At 41.8% G+C, this 21,692-nt stretch overlaps 1 protein-coding gene across 17 annotated transcripts in view; it reads left to right on the forward strand.

The window, feature by feature from the left end:
• The first annotated feature begins 18,642 nt into the window (after nucleotides 1-18,642).
• SPIN1 (spindlin 1) overlaps nucleotides 18,643-21,692 on the forward strand; it is a 75,194-nt gene continuing 72,144 nt past the window's right edge. For 5 of the 17 annotated variants that reach the window (XM_046905195.1, XM_025144641.3, XM_046905197.1 and 2 more), the window contains exon 1: nucleotides 19,520-19,977. The gene's annotated coding sequence lies outside the window, so the exon portion shown is untranslated. Of the gene's footprint in view, nucleotides 18,709-18,751; nucleotides 18,953-19,198; nucleotides 19,978-21,692 lie in introns of those variants that run through there. The other 12 variants (XM_046905202.1, XM_015280238.4, XM_040655347.2 and 9 more) reach the window with 5 other exon arrangements.

Raw genomic sequence — 21,692 nt, forward strand, 5'->3', positions numbered from 1 at the left:
ACTTTACTGCAGTCCATGGATGCCATAGTAACAAAAGACGACTATGTGTGTACAAAGGACTGTGAGTTTGCTGAATTTTCTTGGTTTCAGTGGTTATCAAGTTTCTGAGCAGAAAGCTCAACTGATCAAAGAGAAGGAAGCAATTTGCCGAATGCCCAGGACTCCAGTGCAGAGCTACCTCCAAGCTGGCAGTGTGTGACTGCTTAGACAATGTCTGTGCCAGGTAGCCAAACATAAAGGAGGAACCATTGAATGATGCTGAGGAATCCTGAATTCATCGATGGAAGCAGTTTTGTGGGACAAGGAAATCATAAGGCAGGATATGCAGTAACTGCTGCTGACCAGGTAACTGAAGCAAAACCATTACCTGTGGGGATTCTGCTCAGAAGGCTAAAATAATTCCCTTGACAAAAACCTTAAATATATGGACAGATTGTAAATATGCTTTTGGGGTGGTACATGCTCATTCAGAGATCTACCAAAGAGCGTGGCTGATACAGATTGTAAAGGACATCAGAAGGGTGACACTGTACAGGAAATTGAAAATATAATGGTGCATCAGGTGGCAAAACAGACAACTGAAGGAAAAGAAATTAGTGAACTGGCAGTAAAATTAAAATCTCTGAACCTGAAGGAGAACATGTAAAGTATTCTTGAGAGGATAGGAATCTAATTAATGATTTAAAATGGAATTGAGCAAGCTGGGTGCACACCCAGATGGACACATTGATGTGCCCTTTAGTATCTTACGGAAATCGGTTCTAAGGGAACATAATAAAACATACTGGGGAGGCAGACACAAGAAATAATTGTACAATCCTTGTACCAGGAACAGGGTAAAAGTGGGCCAACTAGGAAAGGCAACCTTCCAGGGCAACAATGGCAAATTGTTGTTTTGTTGTTGTTGTTGTTTGTTTGTTTGTTTTAACTTCCAGGAAAAAGGAGAGGTTTGTTATACGCTAATTCTAACCAATACCTTTTCAGGGTGGCCAGAAGCATTCCCTTGCGGGACCAATAAAGCCAAAGAAATAACCAGGGTAGCGTTGCAGAAGATTATTCCAAGGTTTGAGGTTCCTGCAACAATATCCTCCAATCAGGGATCTCACTTTATTGCAATGATTGTCCAACAGGTCAGGAAGCTATTGGGAATAGACTTGCAATTACACATACCACACAGTCCACAGGCAAGTGGTCAGGTGGAAGAGATGAACCACCTAATTAAATCACAGGTTGTAAAACTGGGCCAGGAAGCTGGACTATCCTGGCCACAGTCATTGCCTTTGACTCTCCTTAGGACCAGAGCGAAACCTAGAGCCAAAGAGGGGTTAAGTCCTTTCAAAGTACCGTACAAAAGGCCTTATGCTGTACAAACGCGGATCTCTACCTGGGTTGGGAGTGAAATACTGAGTATGTGGTAAGTCTATAGGAATACCGTGAAGAAATAGAGAAACTAGTTCTAGGAACTACAGCCCAAGGCCTTGATGGCTCGATACATAATATTTTACCAGGAGAGTATGTGTAGGTGGGTAGGTCCATTTCCAGGTGCTGCTAACATGCCACTCAACAGTAAAATTAAAGAACAAGCATTGTGGATGCATCGTACTAGAGTCAAGAAGGTCCCTTGAACACAATGGGAACTGAAGTCTGCTGGCCCTTTTAAAGTGTGAATCTAAAGACAGTAATATGGCTCCTGTAATTGTTAGACATGTTAATTTCATACATGATTTTTTTGATGCAAACGCTTATGTATCTCTTGTGAAAAATATTGCTAAGTGTACTAATATTAGTAATAGTTCGATATATGGGCAAGCTGACTATTTTAAGTCTCCACATCTTGGAGTCCCTGATGCATTTGAGATGAGAAATCAAACTGTTGCAGGGTTAGAGTCACTGTTTTGGTGGCTTACAATCAACAAGAATGTTAGATTGGATTAACTACGTTTATTATAATCAACAGATTTATATTTATTGGCAATAAAGGGAATTGCAGAAAAGTTAGATGCCACAAGTAGATGGCCTGGGAAAACAGGACACAGCCCTAGATATGATGCTAGCTGAAAAATGGTGTGCTTGTGTAATGCTGGGTACGCATTGTTGCAACTTCATCCCCAATAACACAGCTCCTGGTGGCATAATAATAAAGGCATTGCAAGGGCTTACCACCCTTGTCAAGAAATTGGCAGAAAATTCAGGAATAGATACTTCTATCACTGCATGGTTGGAGTCCTGGTTTGGTAAAGGGAAAGGGGAGGTTGTATCCATATTTACTCCTTTGATTACAGTAGCATGTGCTGTGACAGCAATCGGTTGCTGTGTAATCCCCTGTGTGAAAGAATTGGCACAGCAATTGATCGAGACAGCACTATTGAAGCCAGTGGAGCCACCACCACAGTTAGGTAAATTGATGGTATTAAAGGAGATGGGGAATGAAGAAAGTGAGGAAGAGGAAGGTGTCTATAAAATTGTACTTTAGAAAAGAATTGCATAAATCAACAACATATAAAGAAGAAGAGGGGGGGACTGTAGGAATGGAATGTTGTTTCTGCATTAGAACTAACAAGATAAATTCACTTACAGTTTTTTTCTGGAGGGGGGTCTTTTTACTTCATCAGGGGTCCCTGATAGTCTTCATGTGCTCAGCAGATAGGGGAAGTAATTTATAGACACAGAGATTAGGTAGATGGAGTTATTTATAGGTACAAACACTGCAGCTCATGTCTGTCCAGCCATCTGGAACACCTCTGAGTTGAAGACGAGTTAGACATCCCACTCCTAAACTGATGTTACGTTGAGCTGAGGCATACATTTTGTCATCTTATCTTCAACAACAGGACATCAATCCTACTTTCTTATCTTCACTTGACAACAAGCTCCACTGCCTCTTCTGCATTTTGTTCTTGAGATCATATTTACACAAGCATCCTGTCTTTCAGCTTATATCTGCTCAAGTTATGCAAAAGACTGTTCTCACAATATAGAAAAGCTGTTCTCATGCTTCAAGCCCAAAAATTAATCCTCTTTACTTTTACCATAGTATGTGTTGTTAGGAGTACCAGATATGGTCCTTTCCACTTCTCAGCCAAACATTCAACTATCCAAATTTGTAGATTCGTTTGGTCTGCTGGTTTGAAGGAATGCATAGGCACATTCAAGGGCACTGGAGTTCTTAAGTATGAAGTAAGTATTTGATTGCCAGCTCCATGCATCTAATCACCTTTTCTAGACAAGTTTACAGTATACTGTTTTCCATACAAGATTTTAAAAGGACTAACTACTATCCTAACTCCAGGGGTTATTCAAATTCTCAATAATGCCAAAATGAGAACTACTATCCATTTCAAATATGTTTCTTGATACATTTTTCAATATGTCTTTTTAATGTTTGATTCGTTCTCCCTACCTGATCCACTTCACTGTAGTCTCCATTGGGTAGTTAAGTAATATTCAATTTGCAGGAACTTAGATGTTCCTTGGGTTACTTTTACTACCAAATGAGATCCTCTATCTGACAAGAGTTCTTCTGGAATACTAAATATTGTAATTCTTTATTTTACTAAAATTCGACTTCTTGTCTTGCTTTGTTGGTTTGGCATGGGAATGCCTCAGGTCACCCTGAAAAGGTGCCAATAAATACCAACAAATATTTATACCCACTACACTTCAGTAATTCAGAAAAATTGTTTTGCTAATATTCCCTGGGTATAGAACCCCTTTTAGAACTTATAGAACTTCTTCTAGGGGTGAGATCTCCTCTGGATGTTAGGATTATTTTTAAGACAAATCCTGCACTTCTGGACAGTACTTTTGGCAACCAATAACATACTCATTTCCATTGATTATCTTCTTCCACTTTCAACTAGAGATTATATTACTGTATGAGTAGTCCTGTGTGCTTTTTCCATGAACTCTTTCATTACTGGAGAGGTAAGTTCATTGTCTGTGAAGTGTTACCCATCATCCTTCAGTACAATTTCATATCTCCACTAAGTTATCATCATTTTTTGTATAAACAGGAGTCTTAATATGTAAGAACTTCTCAGGAAGTAAGGTTCCTACAGTTATTGGAAATATTTTCTTCGTAGCTTCATCTGCTGTTCTGTTCCTTTTGATGACATCAATATGTCAAGACCAGTAGGCCTTGCCGTGACTTACTGCCAATTCTTTCAGTTTAATAACTGCATCAAACAATCTCCTAATTTCTAACTTTTCTTGACAGGATTTCCTTGAGATGATAGCAACTCTCTTTCCTTCCAAATAGCTCTATGGGCATATGTATCACTCTGAAGGTATATCTGAAGTCAGTATAAATGTTAGCTCTTCATTTGACAGCTCTAATGCTTGAGTGAGTGATTAGGTCAGCTTTCTGAGATGATGGCAGGGCTGGCAATAGTCTTACTTCTATTTTTTAATTTCAGGGTTAAATTGCATATACAGACTTTCTGTTCTGACTTAACTACAAAGCTGTTTCCATCAGTGAATAACTTCCAGTCAGGGTTTTCCAGAGAGGTACCTCTTATATATAACCAGCTGGAATACACTTGTTCAATTGCTTGCAAACTATCATTAAATAGCTCTTCTCTCTCATTTACATGTAAAAGTAATGCAGGATTTAAGACATTTTCAGTCACATCATAATCTGTGTTTTTCTTTGGCACACTCTTTATCCTTCTAGTCCCAAAAATTAAGCAAATCAAAAGTTCCTTAACTACACTGACCAGTGATGTCTGCTCCCAATAGGGCATCATCTATGTATTGTAGTAAATAACTGATGAGTTCCTGCCTTGCCATTGTTTCAGTTCTTTAGCCAGTACATTACCAAGCAGTGAAGAACTGCTCTTGAATCCTTGGGGAAACATAACATAGGTAAGTGTTTTGTTGTAGGATTTTATCGTTCAAAATCAGTCAAGTTCTGGCTCTCTCCTTCCAAACGCATGCAAAAGAAAGCATCTTTCAAATTGTGAGAAACACTCACAAGTATTTTATTTCACTATTGCAAGGGTGGGCATTCTGCAAGCAGAAGCACGTCCTGTAACAAAAATGAGATTTTATATCTCCTAGTTCCCAATGCAGAGTCCCTCTCCTTCTGCCGGGTTCACATTCTTCCCATGCACATCCTCTATGTAGCTGATGAAGTCCATCCCTCTTTGTTTCTCTAAGTAAGCAGAATACACAAGATAGTCGCCAAGGTATTATGTCCCTTCCATGTATCTGCCAGATAACTTTGCTTCTTCTTGTGCAGTTCTGTGTACAAATGTATGTCTTACGACCTTTACCTTTAATTGTTCATCCATCCACGAGTGATCTCCCTGAGGGAGCCAGACTCTCCTTTTAACATCCAGACTCTCCTTTTATCTCTCAAGAATGAACATTCTCTATTCTGTAACCAGAGATAAAAAGCTTATCTTGTATCAAGGATTCTGAGGTAAGTCCCCTTGGTACAACATTCCATGATACAAAAAGAGTATGTGGTCTCCCACAAAATCTGAAACTATAAAATAGACATTAGAGTCAACTGAAGGCATCAGCAGTGTATAGCGGTTCAGTACTACAAGATGAACATCAGTAACTATTTGATTTATGGCTCTTAAATCTTGCACTAATCGATGCTCCTGAGAATGAGGCTTCATAACTGATAGGATTTGAGTATTATATTCAAACTGGCATTCTCATAATAATCCATACTTTAGAAAATTCTGAGCTACAGGTTCAAGTCCAATATGAGCCTCCAAATTCAGGATACTGCTTTCATCTCACCTGTTTAGCTCTTGACTTCAATTCTACTTTTTACCAGTTTGGCAGACTTGGCTCTCCCAGGCTTTTCTGTTGTCCACATGAAGAGGAATACTGAATCCATGATTTCAGATGGTATTTCAGTTACTTATCTTTCCTTACTTTCTTCTCTTGACAGGTTCCTGTAGTAAACAAACTTGTGCTTGCTAGGCACTATCTTGAGGAATGTGTATCCAAATCTTGTCCTTATCAAAAGTTACCTGAGCTCCTAGCTTGTTCAACAAATTCCATCTCATAGGAGGTAAGTGGCATATACACTCACAAGTTTCACACATTGATTTTGATAGGGTCACTGTTGCAGCCCAAGGATTAAATCCTTGTCATCCATTCTGGCCACTGTGACTCATTCCCAAGATCTTCCTCTCAGTGTTCCCTTTCCTTTTTGATTTGTGGGTTGGGCTATAACTGTTGCAAAAAGGCTTGCCTGTATTATTCTTGCCTGTATTACTCTTTTGCTTATCCTTTTGTTTCCTTCTCTTTTCTACTTCCTCCCTAATGTTGTATATCTTATAAGTGATTTCAACCAACTGCTAAACAGACATCCCTGAAACCCCATCAACTTTCTGCAACTTCTTTCAGATGTAAGGGACCAACCATCCAATGGAGATCTTAATCCTAGTTTCACTCTCTTCCCCTTCCCAATCCTTCTAGATGTCTCACATAACCTCTCATAAAATGCTGATGGATCCTGAGTCAGGCTCTGTGTCATCTGATATGATTTGGATATATAATTTGGTACGGGTACCCCATGTTGTACCTGTATGTGGGAGATGACATATTGTTTTTCCGTAAGTAATATAATGTTGTACCAAAGGGGCATACCTCAGGACTCTTGATACAAAATACATTTTTATCTCTGATTAAAGAAAAGAGTATGCACATTCTTGAGAGATAAAAGGAGACTCTAGCTGGCATGTTAATTTGTGTATTCCCCTCCCTTGGGGAGATGGCTGTGGAGAGGGTAGACTAAGAAACAAACTTATCTGGGAGACATATGGTGGGAGACAATGGCTTGGTGACTGCTTTATGGATTCTGCTTACTGGGAGAACCAAAGAGACTTGTCATCTACCTAGCAGCAAGTATCAGATCGGTTGTGAACCTGGAATACTCAATCAACATGGAAACAGGAGGAATTCTTAGCACCAGGTGGACAGGGGCTGTAATATGATTTTGGTTGTGCGCTCTTGCTTGCAGGACACCCGCCATTGCAATTGCAAATTAAAACTTTTTCACAAAAGATCCGGTCACAGAAAAATCACCCAAGTTATTTCTCACACATATAATATTAACTGCTGATACTTTAATTGTTAGCTGCTCCCCATCAGTATTTAGATATCACTTAGGTTCTCATTCAGCCGTAAACTGTTCTGGATCTTCCCTTGCATTTATTCACCTGTTTTCCTCATTACCTTTCTCTAAAACCAATGGCTTTTCCTCAGGGAATAATAATGTAGTCAGCAAAACCTGTATACCTTTCCAGTCAGGGTTACAATTTAAAATAACTGTTTGAAGGATTCTATGAACCCTCACGTGGTTTTCCCTATAGTGTAGTTAGTGATAATTCTGATGTTAACAATTGTAAACTCTTTCAGTTGGTATAAATTTACAGTGATTAAGTGTGAGCAATATGATCTTTTGTGAATGAATTTGCAAGCTTACTGAAAAGGGGAGAGGATATTTGAAGTAATTACACAAAATATTCTGTTAATATATCTTTATAAGGATAATCACTGAATTTTTGTAAAATATGATAAATGCTTGCTTACAACACCAAAGTAGCCCTTAGATGTTGTGGATAATAATTGCAATGTAGCACTGTAGATAGGGAGGCATACTGTAAGGCTGTTCTGCTTTAACAAGGCAAAAGAAACACACAACAACAGTAAAACTGCACGCCTGTTTTTGCAGAGTCCTTATGAACAGTTAGACTTATCAACATCAAAAGAACCCAGGACTCCCAAAAACACTTTACTCTTAGGCATCACTGTATATAACCAAATAATAAATGTTAGGTAATTATTAAACAAAAAAAGAAGCCCAACAAATCTAAGCCTCTTATTCCCCCCTACATCATGAATTCAGTATCTTTATTTAAGCATTGCACTTCAGTGTTATTTAATGCACCAGCAGGGGAGAGAATCCAACTGAGTCCTCGAACAAAAGACTAGTGTATGTTGGAGTCCAATCACTCTCCCACTTGCAGCTGGCTGCAGCAAGACAATTCAGGCAAGGCCACACAACTGTCTCATCTAAGTCATCAGAAAACTGTTGTCTGAAAGGCAGGATTCATTACCTGGTGTGTGGTAAGCTAATCTCATATACAGACATGGTATTGATTTATTGCAAGGCTGTTCAAGTCTGGGTGCTAGGAGACTTTCCACAAAACTAGCACAGTCCAAGATTTTTGCAATGCTGTTTTTTTTCCGTACTTTTTATCTCTTGACCACTACCCTGTATAGGAATGGAAAATTGTTTCTGCATTAGAACTAACAAGACAAATATTTTGGGAGGTATTGTTTTACTTCAACAAGGGTCTCTGATACTTCATCACGTGCTCAGCAAATAGGGGAAGTAATTTACAGTCACAGAGATTAGGTGGATGGAGTAATTTATAGGTACAAACACTGCAGCTCTTGTCTATCCAGCCATCTGGAATACCTCTGAGCCTTGAGTTAAAAACAAGTTAGACATCACACTCCTAAACAGTGTGAGAAGGATATCAATAGGCTTGTTATGCTGAGAGACTACAAATTTTTGGTGCTGGACATACAAGACCTGAGTGATTCAAGGAACAAAAGTTAAACAACTAGCAATATACATGTTTAGATAGCAACAATTTATGTAGCCCGTATCTGTATGTTTAGTTAAGCTTTGGGAAGATCTGTGAACCTGAAGTACTCAGCCAATGAGGAACCAGGGGAGGAAAAGATAAGCATTGGGTAATAGGGCATAAAAGATGTAACACTGTCTCCGCAGGTGTGCTTCTGCTTGCAGGATGCCTGCCATTGCCAGCGTGAACAAAATCTGCTTATATCAGAGATACCGTCCTGATAAATTATTTGGATATTTCCAACACCTGATAACAGTCTCTGGCCTAAAATTGTTCAGTTAAAGATAGGGCTAATCTCCCTACATGAAGGCTAATTTTTCCAGGATGCTCCTATCTCAAAGAAAGTTTAGTCATCACATTGTGATCAAGAGTTCCTCTCCTTAATCACCTTAGCACTTTCAAGCGTGGTCATCCTGACCTAGATAAAATACATGTTTGTTGTATTTAATGATAAAGATACAAAGACTTGTAACCTTTGTAGGTTAGTTCTTACCTGACTGACATTATGTTTGACATTGTTTTGAAGAAGTAATAAAACAAAATATTCTGTTAATATATCCTTATAAGGGTAGCCACTGAATTTTATAATATGATTAATGCTTGCCTACAAGACCATAGTAGCCTTTAGATATTGTGGATGATAACTGTGATGTACCACTGAAGATGTGGAAGCATGTTATAAGACTGTTCTGTTTAACAAGGCAAAAGAAAACACAACAATGGAAAAACTGTGCCTGTTTTACAGTCCTTATAAATGTCAAAAGGAACAGGGACCCCCACACCAGGCCCAATTAGCCTAAAATGCGACTGACAAGCATCAAGACATTCCCCTTTATATTTCTTATCTGTCTGTGCAGTCTCCTCTTGTTGGCCTTGCATTCCACAGCAATCTTTGGTTGAGACAGAAGGAGTGTTTTTAAAAGACAAAGACTGTTGGATGAAATAAGCGAGGCTATCTATCCCAAGCCCAAGGACTAACAGTGGACCATCACGATACTAGAAGGACCCTAGATGACATGGAAGATGGAACGTTACGAATATGTAATACATGTGACAGATTATAGTGCAGGAACGATCAACCAGTGGAGCATTTTTGAAGAGTTATCCCAATGTTATCCCAGTGCTGCCAATAAGAATATGTGATTTAAGGTAATAAGACTTTTGCTGTTAAGTCTCTCTGCACAGATTTTTTCAGATCAACTTTTTTAGTATTATATTAGCATTATTTCTAAGTTCCCCTGAGAAGCATTAAAGTACATATCACAGACAGCACACTTATCTCAAATAATTCCAAACTGCTTTACAATAAAAATTTTCAGGATGAAAATGAGCATGATGTATTTGCAAATTAAATTGCTCATCAGGCTTCTCATGTTTCATAGTCCACCTAAAGACAAAAATGAAGGAAAGATATATTTTGGAGTACAATCTTCCTTTTTTTTTTTTTTTTTTCCCTACCTTAAAAAAAACCACACACACACACACACAAAAACAAAAAAACTCTGCTATAATTTGTTAACCAAAGATGACTGCTACTCCTATGTACAATTGAAAGAGAAGAGAGAGGATAAAAGAGTGAGAGAAGTTTTCTGCAATAGTAGTATGATTCATTCTGTATTCTCTCTTGCTGTGACTGAAAAAAATCTGTATAAAAGTTTCGTCTTACATGACAGAATGCCATATCTGTTTTAACAGGATGTCTGAGTAATGTCAGTTATTCCTCTTTAGGCAAATTTACTAGTTTATCATTCCTTGACACATAGTAAGGGATCACTTACTTACCAAATAGATGTAACTACACTAGTGAAAAATTAAGAATTTTGCTGATTGGGTGAAAAATCTAACCATGGATAGAGAATAAACCATGAAAAAAGCAACTTTGCCACTAAAACTTCTCCATATTAGCCAAATACTGGAAATGAGAACCTTGCCTTATTTGTAGGTTTTTACAGTAAACCCATCAACTGCCTACCATTAGTGGTTCATTTTTGAAAGTCTTTTACTGAATTGAACTCACTGAACCCAACAAACATGAGGCTGAACTAAAACAAACCTCTCCAACCCCAGAGAGTTTTCAGGTTTTACTAGAATTGACTACTGTGTCAATCAAATGTTGTTTCTGCATTAGAACAAGTTAAATAATTAGCAATGCACTTGTATAGCTAGCAACAATTTATGTCTAGTCAGCATGAAAATATATGTTATACTTTGTCACACACATTGCAAGAATATCCTGCACAAATTAAAAGGACAAGCCGTGATATGCTTTAGGGAGTGCCTGAAGAAAGTTTTCAGGATGGTCTGGCACAACTTGTGGGATGCCCACAATTGCAATTGCGAATAAAATCTTCTTTTATTAGAGATACCGTCCTGACAAAATTATTCGGATATTTCCAACAATTTGGGGGCTTGTCCAGGATTATTATCGCCTCCCTGGGGGTCCCACTACTGCCATGGACAGGATAGGTGCACCCCGCTGACTTCAGTGGTCCTGTCTGGGTGGTGAGGTGACTCCTTGGGATGGCTGATAGGAAACAGAGACTGTTACATAAAGGACAGGCTCTGTGAAAGCCAAGGGGCAGGTAGGCACAGGTGTTGACCTCTGTAGACCCGGTAACTTCGTGCATGGACCAAGGTAAGGAAATTTAATTCTTGCCTTGGGGGTCAGTTGAGACTTGGGTGAGTCTTGGGAGGGAGCTGTGGGTGTGTGGAACCCTGTGCCCTTGACAAAGTGCCAGCAGTGCACCCCTATTGTATCCGAGAATCAGAGCGAGGTACTCTGGAGGGATTGGCCCTAAATCAGGGAATCTGAGTGTGGTAACCTGTGAGCTGGGTAGTTCACAGCAGCCTTCCAAGGGGATGGGGAATAGGAGCTCCCAAAAGCAGGGGAAAAGAGTCCCCAAATTCGTGCCTAAAGATAGCCCCTTAGGAAAGAAGCTTCAGAATTGGAAAATATCCCCGAACTAGGGAGAAGAACAGGAAAAAGATGTTTAAATACTGAATACGGACAGAATAGCCCAGAGAGCCACCACAGGGCAAATCATTATTTTGACCAAAATAGGGGTCTGATTGGGCTTATCAGACTTTTAATTTATATGTAAACAGTAAGACTCCTTTCCCTGAAACAGAATTGGCTTATGCCGCTTAATGAGTGCAAGAAGTAAAACAGCTCCTCACGGGAAGGAGTAAAAAGTTCAAAAGAAGAAGAGAAGCAGAAAGATCATATATGGAATCCCCTAGATAACTCCACCCCCCCTCCCCCCGCCCCCCTTCAATTTCTAAAGCAATGCCAGCGGCAGCGACCTCTCCAGAGAAGGAGAGTGGCCGATATGCTGATCCCATGCAGGGTCCTAGAGAGAGTGTGTACTCTTGATTACTGAGGAAATTGGAACAGTGTAAACGGGACCTGGAGAGTTTTCATTTCTCTAATACTAACCTTACTAATACTTCACTTTATCCTCTTAGGGAAGTCTCCTCAGGTCCAAGGGAAATACGGTATGCTAATGCCTGCCGTTTTTACTAGCAGAAAGGTTAGGAGTTTCAAGAAGGAAATGAATTCCTTAATTGAGGATCCTATAAGAGTAGCAGAACAGTTGGATCAATTTCTAGGGCCTAATTTCTACTCATGGATGGAAATGATGTTTATCATGGATATGTTGTTTACTGGAGAAGAAGAGCCATGATTAGGCAGTCAGCTATAAGATCAGGAGCTCAGGTGGGTCTAGAGTTTGAACTTATAGGGGTTAAATAAACTAGCTTTAGAAACTAGAGAAGGAGAAGGACATCTCAACATTTCATGGTCAGCTGTGCAAACACAAAGAAAGGAACAATACGAAATGAATGGCTTTGACCGGTTTGAATGCATTGTAAAAAGGTCAGACCGAGGAAGATGTCGAGCCTTCACGAGGAAGACTTCTGACTTCATCCCCACGACCACCAGAGGGAGACCCCTACTACGGACAACGCACGCGCGGGGGGAGGGGTAGTATGTAAATGAAATCCTGGATAATGAGTATGTAGTGGGTTCCAAGAATTCTGCTGAATATGTATCGACTTGGCTTACAAATTTGTAGTGCTTTTGCTTGCTAGTGTGCAAGTTTGGTGGAGTGATCCCATTTGCACCTGACTGTTGAGCAACCATCAAATAAATCTTTATAACCTGCTTTATAACCTAACTCTGGGTTCTAGAGTTTGATTCTGCACATCAGTTATGCAAGACTGGGAAAGGAATACAGAGAGAAGGTTGGGCCCTGAAGAGAGGCAGAGAGGAAGGACACCAAGGATAAACTGTACTGGTTATTGTCACTGTCCTTGTGATCATTAAATGTTTATGATGTGAAAGTGTTGCCTAAGAGGCTGTTATGGGACATGGGGTGTCTAAAGAGATACCGAGAAACCCCCTGGGTTGTATTTTGGCTCACTGGAGAGACGTTGCTGGTGAGCCAGGGAGAATACTGACTAAGAAACCAGGAACATAAATGAAGTAATGGAACCAGTTTTTTAATTGAGTACCCTCATCATGAGACCAAGTGCTGAGTGTTTGTGGAAGCTGAAGAATTGTATCGTTTGATTTATGGATTTTGAAAGGAGTGGGAGAAACTGTTCTGAAGGTATATGGAAATGCAGTTATTAATGGTACATGGAAGAGCAATTGTGAGGGTACAAATAGTGGAATTGTGGGGACAAAAAAAGAAAAAACGGCAAAAGGGTTAAGGAAAACAATGAGTTTGGGATATTAGAGTTTGTGCCGGCACAAGAACACATCCCCCGCACTATCTCCCCCCCCCCCCCCCCCCACCACCACCTCTGGCCTCCCCCCCCACACACCGCGGCTTGTAAGAACAATTCTGAGTGAGAGAAAGCTGGGGGCCAGAGATTCCCGCTGTAACTGTAAAGGGCGTATTACTTGCGAATGGGTATGGGACTGGACACTGGAAGTGAGAATAGCCTTCATCTGCTGAGATCTAAGGAAACCCGATATCCTGGTGTTAGCACTGGAAGTCTGGGAAGGAGAGGGGGTGAAACTGAAATATAACGTTAGTAATATGATGAAAGTTTGGAAAGTGAAAAGAGTTTGGGAAAGACACAGGCTGAGGAAGGGAAAGTTGAGCAAAGTTTAACAGGGATGTCCTTACCGAGAAGAGAGGTGAGGGATCCGGAAAAATTACAGAGAAACAGAGATAGCAAGGAAGTAAGGAAAGCGGGAAGAACAAAAGCAGCTATTACTGTTGCTGCACTAGAACAGGGTCTGAGGACCCAGAGATTCCCTCAGGGAAGAGGTAAGGGGGAACCTGCAAGGGCCCAGAGAGAGTTCTACCCCCCCCCCTTCCCCCCCCCCCCCCCCCCCCCCCCCCCCCCCCCCCCCCCGACTGGACCGAAAGCAGCTGTGTAAGCAGGGTAAAGAGGTTTATTTTCTGATATGGGTGCCTCTTACTGTGTGCTACATCAAGAATTATTACCTGTAGATGATTTTTGTAATAGTTGTAGGAGCTACTGACAAGAGAAACTTACTTTTGGGGGGCCCATTAAATACAGACTAGGAGAACAAGTAGGAATATAAAAATTCTTGTACATGCCAGGTTCTCCAAAACTATTACTTGAGCATGACATATTAGAACAGTTGAATGTAGAGATTAAATTCAGTAAAGAAAATTGGAGCTAAGTGTCAAGCAAGACCAATTGACTGAAAACTTTAAGTCTAGCTATAACACAGACTGGGAAAAGCAATGTTGTACCCCCGAAAGTTATGTACATCCTAAATCAGGTATACACAGGAGTGCAGGCATCAGGAATGCCTGGCAGAGCCAAAATGCAGCCCAACAGAAGTTAAGTTAAAGATGGGAGCCAGCCCAGTCAGCGTAAAGCAATGCCCTTTGAGGATACGAGATTATAGGAGGATAAAAGAAATAACGAATAACTTTTTGGATTTTGGATGATTAATTCAATAGGAATACAAATGTAAGACCCCAGTCTTGACAATGAAAAATTGAATGGCAAGAGCTATAGTTTAGTACAAGATTTCAGGGCAGTTAATAGAATTGTTGAAGTTATACCACCCATGGTGGCAAATCCATACACTTCATTAACCAAGTTAAGGAATGAGTAGGTGGGGTTTGCTGTTCTGGTTTTGAAGGATACCTTTTTCTGCCTGGTTTTGCCAAAGAAAATCTAAAATTATTTGCCTTTGAATAGGAAAATCCCAATATGGGGAGGAAGAAATAATAATAATAATAATAATAATAATAATAATAATTCAGTTAACCTGGACAGTGTTCCCCAGGGCTGTGAGAACAGCCCAATGATTTTTTGAGAACATGCCAGCTTGTGAGTCTGAGACATGGGTTCCTCCATCCCAAGGTGGAACTTTACTGCAGTCCATGGATGCCACAGTAACAAAAGAGGACTGTGTACAGTGGACTGGGAGTTTGCTGAGTGTCTTGATTTCAGTGGTTATCAAGTTTCTCAACAGAAAGCTCAACTGATCAAAGAGAAGGAAGGAAGCAATTTGCTGAATACCCAAGACAGTGACACAGAGCTACCTCTAAACCAGCAGTGTGCAACTGCATGGAGAATGTCTGTGCCAGTCAGCCAGACCTACAGAAAGAACCATTGGATGATGTGGAGGATTCCTGGATTCATCAATGGAAGCAGTTTTGTGAGACAAGGAAACCATAAGGCAGGATATGCAGTAACTGCGCTGACCTGGTAATTGAAACAAAACCATTACCTGTGGGGACTTCTGCTCAGAAGGCTGAAATAATTCCCTTGACAAGAACCTTAAATATATGGACAGATGCTAAATATGCTTTTGGGGTGGTACCCACTCATGGTACCATCTGGAAAGAGCGAGGATTGCTCACACACAAGGAAAACAAATTCAGTGTGATGCAAATCTACCAAAGAGTGTGGTTGTTATACAATGTAAAGGACATCAGAAGGGTGACGCTGTACAGGAAACTAGAAACATGATGATGGTTCAGGTAGCAAAACAGGCAGCTGAAGGAAAAGAAATTGATGAACTGGCTTTAATTCCAGATGGTAAACTTAAAATCTCTGAACTGGAGTCAGAACTTACAAGGTGTTCTAGAGAGGACAGGAATCTAATTAATGATTTAAAATGGAAGAGAGCAAGCTGACACATGGGTACATATCCAGATGGACACATTGTTGTGCCCTTCTGTATTATATGGAAATTGATTCTAAGGGAACATAATAAAACATACTGGGGAACAGACACTACGAATTATACATACTTATATGATCCTATACATACCAGGTACAAGGTACAAGGACCAGGGTACAGGTGGGGCCTATTGGGAAAAGGAACCTTCCAGGGCAACAATGGCAAATTGTTTGTTTGTTAGGTTTTTTCTTTGTTTGTTTGTTTGTTTTAACTTCCAGGAAAAAGGAGGGGTTTGTTATACACTAATTCTAACCAATACCTTTTCAGGGTGGCCAGAAGCATTCCCTTGCGGGACCAATAAAGCCAAAGAAATAACCAGGGTAGCGTTGCAGAAGATTATTCCAAGGTTTGAGGTTCCTGCAACAATATCCTCCAATCAGGGATCTCACTTTATTGCAATGATTGTCCAACAGGTCAGGAAGCTATTGGGAATAGACTTGCAATTACACATACCACACAGTCCACAGGCAAGTGGTCAGGTGGAAGAGATGAACCACCTAATTAAATCACAGGTTGTAAAACTGGGCCAGGAAGCTGGACTATCCTGGCCACAGTCATTGCCTTTGACTCTCCTTAGGACCAGAGCGAAACCTAGAGCCAAAGAGGGGTTAAGTCCTTTCAAAATACTGTACAAAAGGCCTTATGCTGTACAAACGCGGATCTCTACCTGGGTTGGGAGTGAAATACTGAGTATGTGGTAAGTCTACAGGAATACCGTGAAGAAATAGAGAAACTGGTTCTAGGAACTACAGCCCAAGGCCTTGATGGCTCAATACATAGTATTTTACCAGGAGGTTGTATGTATATACTAGATCTCTTTCAGATTTGCCCCTGCAACCAAGGTGGGTAGATTTGTTCCAGGTGCTGCTAACATCCCATACAACAGTAAAAATTAAAGAACAAGCATTATGGATATATCATACAAGAGTCAGGAAGGTCCTCAAACACAATGGGAACCAAAGTCAGCTGGACCTTTATAATTGTGAGTTCAAAGACAGTAGTGTGGGCTCTTGTAATTGTTAGAAATGTTAATTTGATAAGTGCAGTGTTTGATGTAAATGCTTATGTATCTCTTCTGAAAAAAAAAAAAAAAACATTGCAAAATAAACTAATGTCAGTAATTGTTCAGTATGTGGGCAAGCTGATGATTTTTCTTGGAGTCCCTGATGAATTTAAGGTGAGAAATCAAATTGTTGTAGGGTTTGAGTCACTGTCCTGGTGGCTGATGATCAACAAAAACATAGATTGGATTAACTACATTTATTTTAATCAACAGAGATTTATAAATTATACAGAGAGTGCAGTACAGGGAATTGCAGAATAGTTAGAAGCCACAAGTAGGATGGCCTGGTGTTGGAAATGTCCAAATAATTTCGTCAGGACGGTATCTCTGATAAAGCAGATTTTATTTGCGATTGCAATGGTGGGCGTCCCACAAGCAGGACTGCACGCTTAAGGGCACGGGTATGACAGCTTTTGTACCTTGTTCCCCTCCCCCCCTCCCCCCGCCCCTTGCCTCCCCTGTTTCCCCACTGGCTGGGTACTCCAGGTTCACAATCTTATCAAAAGGTTTACATTTGTTAATTATTTGTTAATTCGTGTGTTGTCTTGTGTCTGTCAGTAGTAGTCTTGTTGTCTCCAAGATGTCTCAGTACCCTTCTCATTCGTATTGATATGGTGATTTTCTTCAGAGTCTTTGTTAGACAAAGACTACAGAGCGGAGGGTGCCAGATCTTCCTCAATACGTTCTTCAGGCACTCCCTAAGGCATGTCATGAATTGTCCTTTTAATTTGTGCAGGACGTCCAATGTGTGTGACATATATATTTTTTTCATGCTGGCTATACATAAATTGTTACTAGCTTATATATGTATGCTGTTAATTGTTTAACTTCTCCTCCTTTAATTCTCTGTTATTCAGGTCCTGTCTATCCAGCACCAAAAGCTAGTAGTTTTCCAACATCAAGGGGTTTCTGATTTGTAAAGATATCTATTATGTCTAACTTGCCTTTAACTGAGGGCCCAGAAGTTTTTCAGATGGCTGGACAGACAGGAGCTTCAGTCTTTGTGCTTATAACTTACTCCATCTACCTAATCTCTATGGATATATCTATATTTATATGTATGTATATGTTATTTTACTTATATAATGAGTGTGCGTTGCTGGGGAAGGTTTATCTAGAGGATGAGCAATGAAAACTACTAGAGAACGCTGATAAAGTAGAAAGACCCCTGAAAAGAGCTATTAATTGTAATAAAGGACCCAAATGGTAGCAAAGGCCATGAAATTAACAAAATACTGGAGCCTGTTCTGATGCAGAAACAACATTCAATTCCCACATTATTAATTATGAAATTAACACAGAGATGACTAAAGTTACGAATGCTTCTTTCCTGTTTTCCCATTAACACTTTTAAGTAAAATGTACATGCTTTTACGTTCATGTTCTAGTATTTTCTCTCAAAGGACGATGATTGGGTATTTGGACCTCATCCAGCATACTTACCAATGCCAAACTTAGAGAACGCAAACACGTACTTGAAATAATTTCTACAAGTCAATTTCAGTTTTTATACATTAACTGTGCCTGTATCTCCCAGTCATGCCCTACACAGAACAATTTTTAGTGGCTCTGGTCATGCATTAAACGTTTTCTTACCAAAAAAACAAAACAAAACAAAACAACAAAAAAAAACCAGACTACTACGGCCTACGCATGCGCAGTACGAACGACAGCCCCGGCGGGGCGGGAGCGCACTTCCTGCGTTGCTGTCGCAGTTCAAGCGCCGCAGTGCGCCTGCGCGACGGCGTGAAGGGAGAGGGGGAGGGCACGGCGGCGGAGGGCGGGGCTAGGCCCTGTGTTTTGAACGACTCTATGCGGTTGGCTCACTATTTGGCAGGAAGGTGAGGAGGCCTCTGTACTGGAGCCTGAGCTTGCGTAGGGAGAGGGGGATCCAAATGTGGCAGAGGCGAGCAGGAGGCAGCGGTGGCGACGGTGGAGGGGTGCAAACAAGACAAGGGGAGCGGCCATCCACGCTGCCGCCGCGGAGAAGCTGAGCGGCCTGGCGAGGCAGGGAGGGCTGCGGCGGCAGCGCTGGCATCCCTGGGCCGCCCGCCTGACACCCCCGGGCGCCCGTCCCGGCGGCAGGTGAGCGAGAGGGAGGGAAGCGGGGGGAGGGGGGGAAGCGCGGCCCGTCGCGCCGCCCTTGGCCGGGCCCGGGCCAGTACCGGGCAGCGCCGGAGGGAGTCGCTGTGGGGGGGACCGCCGCCACCGCTCCCAGCTTTGCCTTGCCTTCCCTTCCTACCCTCTCGTCCCTCCCCCGGGCCAGCGGTATGTGCGCGCCCGGGGCGCCCACACCCTGCCCCAACGCGCGCCCGGCACCCCTTCCGCTCCGCCTGCCCGGAAGCCACGGCAGGCAGGCGGGCGGCTGTGGGCCTCGGGCTAGTTCTGTAGCGCCTTGCCGGCCCCCGGCGGCCCCCACCCTTCCGGGCGCAGGGGAACCGCCGTCTTCTCCGGCGCGGTCTCAGTATACCCTTCCCTCTGCGGGCCTGTTGTATCGCGGACTGGGGCCCGCTCTGGGGTTGCCGGCGGCTAGCGGGGGCGGGGAGCAGCGCCGCGGGACAGCGGGGCGAGGGGTGTGCGCTCGGCGGGGCCGGACTGGCGGAGGCGGCCGGAGGCTGTGGCTGCGGTAGGCGGCGCATTGACGCTCCGCTTGGTGTGCTCTGGGCTGGCGGTCACCGTGAGGCACCCGAACGTGTGCGTGAGCGTGAGGGTGTGCACTGCGCCCGGCAGTGCGCGGTCCTTTGTCTCCTGCCGCTTCCCCCTCCTCCCACCCACCCTTCTCTCGCTCGCCGGTGCGCCTCTCCCCTCCTTCCTCGCGTCTCTCTTCATCCTTGCTTTGCCCCCTCTCCCAGACTCCAAGCGCTGCCGCAGCTGCAGGTTTGTAAATACTCGACCAACACGCACACACAACATGGCTGACGTTCGCCCTGCTCCTCCGCCGGGCTCTCCGCCTTCTCCCTCTGCCGCCGCTGCTTAAGCCTCTCCTCCATGTAGGCTTTGTTTCTTCCCCCTCCCTCCTCAGCGCCCTTAAAAAAAAAAAAAAGAAAAAAAAAAAAAGAAAAAGAAAAACTGTTCATCCTCCTTGTTGCACGCATGGTGGGATTTCAAGGGTAAGGATCCTCGCTTTGGGTGCTTTCTCCGTTCGTTTTGCTATTTACAACAAAATGAAACCTAAAATCAAAGCGGGTTTGGGAACCTGGCAAGGCTGGGGGAGGGCAGGAGGGAAGAGGAGAGCTGGATGAGCCCTGCAGAGAGAGGCTTGTTTGGAATGTGCGTATCGTTTTCTTTTTTTTTTTTTTTTTTTTTTGGGTGGGGGGAGGTTGATGCACCACATTGCTGGCAGAGATGGAATACTGTATTACACTTGTAGAACGATCAAGGGCCCTTGCCTTCATTTCAGGGTGTATTTCAGTTTAATGTAACAACTCGGCACAGTCACGTTTGAAAGACCTGAACTAGTTGAGTCAGAACAGGCATTGTGTAGGTAAAAGCAATACCGCCGGCTTTTTGTATTTTTTTGTGTTCCGTGTTTCATCTTGCCAGTTTCTCAAACAGCTGGCCGATCGTGGAATACAAACAGATACAACACTTGCCAGGTCTTCGTGTTGATAGTTTTCTGTCTCAGATTAATTTGCCCTTGTGAGGACAATGGCAAACTGAAGTACTTTGTCCTCGTTAAAAGGAGCACTTCTGTTTTCCAGCTTCTTTTTTTGTTGAAAAGGTATGGTATTGTAGCTTAAGGGAGCTTCTCAACTAAAACAAGACAGCATGCTTCTAGCCTCACCGGAGTGAGTGCTCAGTTCAGTACCCCCTGACCTGAGTTATTCAGAGCGCCTCCTTCTGTTTTCATTGGAAATAGCTTATTTTATTGCTTTCTTGCAGGCTAAAACCAAAATAAGGTTATTTGTTGGGCTTGTCCAAAATAACCTGCTGCAGAACTGATTTATATGTCAATTTTAACTGTAGGGGTGAATGCTGAAGGTGCAGAAATACTTGCTTCTGCTTTCAAGGCATGTTATTGTAACTCATAGTAAATATTTAATTTTTCAAATATTATATTTAAAGACACGAGCTTTATTCTAAACCTACAGACATGGATAGCCACAGCTTCTCTTAATACATGAGCATTGCTGTTAAGTAACAAATGCCATAGGTCTGTCATCTTTGTCTACTTTGCTTTGGAAGTTTCTAGTAGATGAGCACTGGGATGGCATAGTCATATAATACATAAATAGTTACTTAATTCTAGTTCTGAAGTATAGTTTCACATATAAATGCTTCCTAATTTTGTGAGTTTTTTTCACTGTTTTTTTCCTGTCCTCATGAACAAGTGTTGATTAACTGTGCACAAGGAGAAAATAAATGATGATAATGAGTTTACTACAATGTAAAACTTAGCTGGAGTCATCCAGGTTACAAGACCATTTTGGAATGTGTATCTTACTTCATGGCTCCTGGGCCAACTGTACTACTCAGATGGAAAAGCCTAAGCAAAAGTCTGTAACATTATATATCATTAGGTTCCACAGCAGTTACAATTTGTTTACATTTTACATTTAACCTGTCCAAAAAAGCAATGTTGGTAGAGCCACTAGAATGGTTTACTCATTGTAGGTAAGATGTTCTTCTTTATTATAGCCACTAAATTTTGCAGTCGTGCTGTTCTGCTAATGTGTGAAATGTTTCTGAAACATTTGAGATATGCAGCTCCTGCCCCTAGAATAGTTGTTTGGCTACTTAGCTGGTCCTTAGGGTACCAAACAAAATGATCAAAATGTGCAAAATAAAAATACACCAGACACAACATGTCTATTTAGGCAGTGGA

The sequence above is a fragment of the Gallus gallus genome, chromosome Z, assembly GCF_016699485.2.
Source record: "Gallus gallus isolate bGalGal1 chromosome Z, bGalGal1.mat.broiler.GRCg7b, whole genome shotgun sequence".
NCBI lineage: Eukaryota > Metazoa > Chordata > Aves > Galliformes > Phasianidae > Gallus > Gallus gallus.